Here is a 6,175-nt window from a genome sequence, read left to right as displayed (position 1 = left end):
AATACATCCCTAATTCTATCCATTTGATCGCTAATACACTTCATACCGTCTTGCACAATTAAATTAAAGACGTGACACACACAAAAAACATGAAATAGAAAACCACAAATCTGGATTAAGAACCCTACATGGTTTATCAATAACATGATTATTAACACTTGCATTATCAAATGTGTAGCTAAGAATTTTGGATTCGCTACGATAATCTTCTATAATTCGCATAATGACATTAAATATATTGTTAACATTGTGAGGAACTCAATTATTTTAAAAGTAATTACTCACTTATGCATAATCAAAGTGGGTTTATGTAATATGCAGTTACAGCTATATAATATTTTTTATTAATGCATTGCCATATGTTTGAAGTGAAAGATATAAATTTATCATATCTTTGTAAATCATGTATTAATTTTTTTGTACCTAACAAAATACTCAATGCAACCAGAGCAAAGAGTAGTTCTACTTATCCTAATACACCTTGTTGCAAGATATTCTTTCATGGATGTTATGAAATGTTGGTTGTCAACTATACACAGCAACAACTTAGCAATGAAAACGAACTTCACCATCCTTTCACGAAAATTTTCTTTCATATATATAGCTATGTGCCTAGTGTACTAGTAGTAGTATTGTGAGAATGACAACCAAATTGTAGTTGTGCTTGTGTTCCACCAAGAAGTTCATGTTTGGCCAAACATTTCACGTAGTGATGATTGAGGTCGGTATTACTGATTCTCTTTTACCATGCCAATCGTGTTTGGCAATATTTACACATTGCTTTACATTCTTGGATTCCATCAATTGTGCAACCCATTAAAACCAATTCAAAGTGTTCCCATCACTTTGTAGTTTTTTACCCTTTCACCGTCCTCTTGCATCGGGAGTTTCGAGTTCCAGTTCTATAACTTCTTCATCAATATAATCTAAATCGATTGGATAACTATTCTTGTGAGCTTCGTCAATGCTCAAATTCGATAAATCATCGGGAATAGAGATGTCCTTGAGATCGAAAAAATGCACTATGAAATTGAGATCGTGGCTTCATGTGTGAGTTGCCACCGAGCAAGCCCTTAACATAAGAATGAGATACATTTATATGTAATAGAATTCAAATGAATAAATATGAAATAGATTTTATAGTAGAGAATATAAATTGAATAAAGATGAAATGTATAAATTGAATAATGTAAAATATAGAGAATTGAATTGAGATTTGAATTGTGTAAAAATGAAATGTAAAAAGATGTATAATGTAAAAACTGAATTGAGATTTCATTGAGAGTGGATAATTTGATTCTAGATTATGTATAAGATTCGTGTGAAAATGGATTGAAATGAGGAGTATTTATAGTTTAAAAAAATTAAAAAAATAAATTTCTATGACCATTAGGGCCCAACAGTCACAATTTAAAGTTATGTGATGTTTACACAAGTGATCAAACGGTCAATTTTTTTGGAAAAAAGTAGCAGTTTGGTCATTATAGCCCGTGGACACTATCCATAAGCGGCTCATCCCACTCGACGAATCGAGCTTGCTCGATTTGTTGTTTCCCAAATTTTGCTCGGCTCTTGTGCTAATTTCGAAACGAGCTCAAGTGACCCATAAATCGAGTCTCGACGACTTAATGAGTTACTCAACTCATTTGCCATTTGCATACTCTGAACACTTGACATACAATTAAGTACCATCCAAAATCATGCCTTCGACTTTTCAGTTCTGCAAATGTATTTTTCACAGAAATAACCAATATTTTAAAAATCACACCAGACCAACCTATTCAATCGGAAAACCCGGGAATCGGGCCCAAATCCGGTCTGATCAGTCTCCTAAACCGTCAAATTAAAAATCCATCTAAAAAATTGTTGAACCGGCAGATTTATTGATGACCCATGACCCGACAACAGTTAATAGGATTAAAACTTACCAAAAGTCCAAAACCCAATAGGCAACAGAACCCTGATTCTTTATCTTTTCAGTTTTCACAATTTCCCTTCCAAATGCCGGACGCCTCTCTCTTCTCCTTCTCATCTTTGCTTGATTCTTGGCTAGGTCTATGTGTGGTTTGGTTTGGGTTAGTTTCGACTCCAACCCGAAATCGAAACCAAATTAGCCAGTTTGGGTGAATTTTAACCCAAACCAACCCACTCTAACTCTTAAATCAAACCAAACCAAACTAAATGGTTCGCTTCGGTTAATTGGTTTGAACTTTTATCCAAATTAAATTTAAAAAAAAAAAAGTCCAAGTTTTGGATCCAATTAAATTACAAGAACCAAAATAACTAAATAATTTATATTACAAGAATTATTGACTAACAAATAAAATTAGGTTAACAGAGACAGATCAAAAGAAAACTTATGAATTTTGTTGCCTTTTTATGCATTATATAACTTGACTTTCTAAGTGGGGAAAAAGCCTAAGTATACCATAATAAACTTTTAAAAGGAAATTTTCAGTACCATTACTTACCGGTAACATCATATATTGGAAGGAATCGTACTATAATATTGAGGTTATGGCTTATCTTTTGATTTTTACTTTTTTTTTTTTTTAAATGTAAACATGTAAGTGGGTCGGATTGGTTTGATTAATCAGCAGTTTGAGACTTCAAACCATGATCGAACCAACCCACTGTGGTTTTAATTAAAAGAAAATCAAAACAAACCAATTACTTATGTCAAAACTACCCGAGTTGGTTCGATTTGAGTGGTTCGATCGATTTTTTTACCCAGACCTATTCTTAGCTGGTTGACCTTCTTGCAAATTGGTTTTAAAGGTTTGAGCTTTATTGTTATCATGTTTTATTTTAAACACTTTTATTTTGTCACTGTGTTTCATTTTTTTCATAAAATTTTATATTTTCCTCCAAAATTGAAAATTCAATTATGAATTGATTTAGGGATAAGAATTTTTTTTTCATATTCTGCAGGCTTCGAATAATATGTTGGTTATTATTATTATTATTATTATTATTATTATTATTATTATTATTATTATTATTATTATTATTATTATTATTATTATTATTATTATTATTATTATTTATTTATTTATTTATTTTTTCCAAATCTAACTTCAGATTTTGGAAAATTTGTTGGGTTTTGTTGTTTGTTCTTCTTCTATATGATATTGACTCGGTGGAATTAATCATATTTTTACTTTTTTTTTTTTTTTAGATCATTGATAGTAACTTTTACCATCCTTGTTCGACAACCATCCTATAAAGACGAAGCATATTTGTTGCATTAGTTTAGATTTGGACATAAAACTTCCAAACAAGTCTTCTATTTTAAGGAGTGAAATAGCATGTAAACCATTATTTTAGTGACTCGTGAGTGTATTGACAAAACAAACTTTTGGATAGAAGAAAAAGTGCCACCATAGGATTTTGAGTATGAAGGCTTAAATAATGCTAGTTATGAAGAAAATGTAATTTCCAATGTTAACGATGATGAAGTTGATGATAATGTTCAAGGTTCCTAAGTTTAATAACCTTAACTTATTGTTTTTGTCTTTTTGTCTTTTTTTTTTTTTACATTAGTCAGGGTTTTTTTTAGATGACAATGAAAATAACGATGAGATTAATACTCAACAAATGGGAAGATTTAGACACAAGGGATGTTATTCATCGTTTTGGTGGTTCAAGTGATTGTGGAAGTGATCAAGGATAAAGGTTATGGATGAAAATGGTAAAGGCGAAATTTAACTATTTAATCTTTTATGTTTAGTGTTTTGGTTTCAATTATTCTCGACAATTTTTCATTGGTGACAATTAATTTGAAACTTTTAAATTTTAGCTATTTAAGTTTTCATGTTATTCAGTTATTGACATTATTGTTTACTTTATGCCATTGACTTATTAAGTTATTCATATCATATAATTGGATTGAGTAGCACTTGACTTAGTTGATTGTAATTGATTGTTTTGTGATTTTATCTTTATAAATAAATAAATAAATAAATAAATATATATATATATATATATATATATACACACACACACACACATACTGGTTCAACCCCAGTTCAACTTTGATTCGACCATTTGACCCTTGACCCTTCCTCTTTTTCGGGTCTTTGATCAGGTCGATTTTTAAAACATTGTAAATAACTATCATATCATTTGCACTGTCACCAACAATCATAGACACGTGCTCTATTTTCTAATCAAGCAAACAAGTTTCACCAAATTTTCCTCTTATCTCCCCTTAAAGATGTGGAGCAACTAAAAAGCTCAAAATCCTCTTTCAAGTTCTCTTAACAAAATGTGCTATGATTACCATTGAAATTCATCAATCAACGTTAAGAGAAATCCTTTGCCTGTTCTAAATGGAAATGATCAGTGTCTCAAATAGATAAAAAAATAAAAAATAAATAACATCGTCAGATGATGACTGCAATTAAAAGTTTAATCGAAGACTATTAGTTGAAATGGTTTAAAGAGGAAAATTGACGACCTATATTTAATTAAGTTATTTGGTACATAACACGTTTTTAATATGGTAAAGGGTTTAAAAGAAGAAAATAATACCTATTTATAATGAATAGGAGTCTTTAAGAGAGTGTTTCCTATTCCATTTCTCTTAAGATAGACAAAAAATAAAAATAAAATAATAATAATAATAATAACAATAAAGGAAAATCCTACTTGTATATAATTATTGCATATGATGGTGCCCATAATATGATGTGACAATCATCCAATTGTTGATGTGAAAGTGTATGATTTGAATTAAAGGTTGGATCCAGTGTCACGTGTAATTATGGACACCATTATTAGATAATTATGTAGATGTAGCACTTCCCAAACATAAATACATAAACATCGTGGAAGAATGTGGTTGCCAAAAATAATAACATCATTAAAAGGAATAAAATAGTTCAAGCTAGGTTTATTTTCTGTGAATCAAAATGTTCAAGCACCACCTGTAATGTCTTTGTTAGTTCAAGTTCAAATTGTATTTCATGTTATTGTGATTGAGAAAATACCAACAATTTTGGGCATCTTATCACAATTAACTATAGTTATAAACATCAAACTTCAATCCTAAAAAGTAAGAATGTCAATTACACAAAAACTAAAGTGAAAATAAAAATTTATGATTCAACACGAGAATTAAAAATAGGATCAGTTTTATGCGATTTCGATAGACCGCATCACTTGAACAATCTAAGAAAATAAAAACTAAGCCAAAAAACTCAGACTGAATATCAAACAATAAAATCATTTACGTGTGCAAAACAAACTAAGAGCCCGTTTGGTAACTATTTTTGTAAGAATGAGAATGAAAAATATAGTCGTTACGAGACCCACATAAGAGATAGAAAGTCAAATATTGTGACTTAGTATGATGAATAACGGTAATATTTTTTATTTTTATGGCCAAAAAATGAGAATTAATCGGGGCATAAATGTAAGCTAACTTGAACATTTTGACTCATAAAAAGCTCAAATTGCAAAGTTTGAGAGGCATTAACCTATCATGATTCATATGCAACAATCAGTGACGTGATGCAAAAATCACCACTGGAAGAGCAACAGTGGTCCAACTATGGTTTCATTAGTTTCATCACTCGATACACCACTCACATGCCAATTATATATTAAATATTTTGACATCTAGTAAAATGTTATAATGTTTGCATAATCATCTTTTTCACGAGACATGACCAATGATCACGAACTTCGCTAAAATGTTCTTGCATACGTCATTAGTGTCACTCGTCAAGGTTTACTATTTGTACAAATCTTGACACTTAACAATGAGGTTCATTTGTCATCTTAATCAATATTTTCAAGATATCATTACGATCAATTATTAATTTCAATGTATAAGTGCCTACCTTCTATAAAAAAAAAAAAAAAAAAAAAATTAAAAACCAAAAATTATAAAAATTTCTAGAAAAATAAAAATAGTTCGAACTTTTAATAATTATTTACATAGAAATTTTCAAAAAAATGCAGAACTCATAACATACGGCTAAAAATAGAAAGAGCTGCTCCTTTCCCTTTTAATAACAAGGTAAGCTTCCAAAGCTCCTTCATTCAGTTGAGACAGCCTTCGCTTTTTGGATTGTCTTCTGCTGAATGATGTACCCCTATTTTTTGGTTCCCTTTGGGTTTGCCTTGTTTACAAGTCAACCCTATGGTAACAAGAAAAGGCGATCTTATG

This window comes from Olea europaea, chromosome 3, assembly GCF_002742605.1.
Source record: "Olea europaea var. sylvestris chromosome 3, O_europaea_v1, whole genome shotgun sequence".
NCBI classification, from domain to species: domain Eukaryota; kingdom Viridiplantae; phylum Streptophyta; class Magnoliopsida; order Lamiales; family Oleaceae; genus Olea; species Olea europaea.
This window is presented reverse-complemented; position numbering follows the sequence as displayed.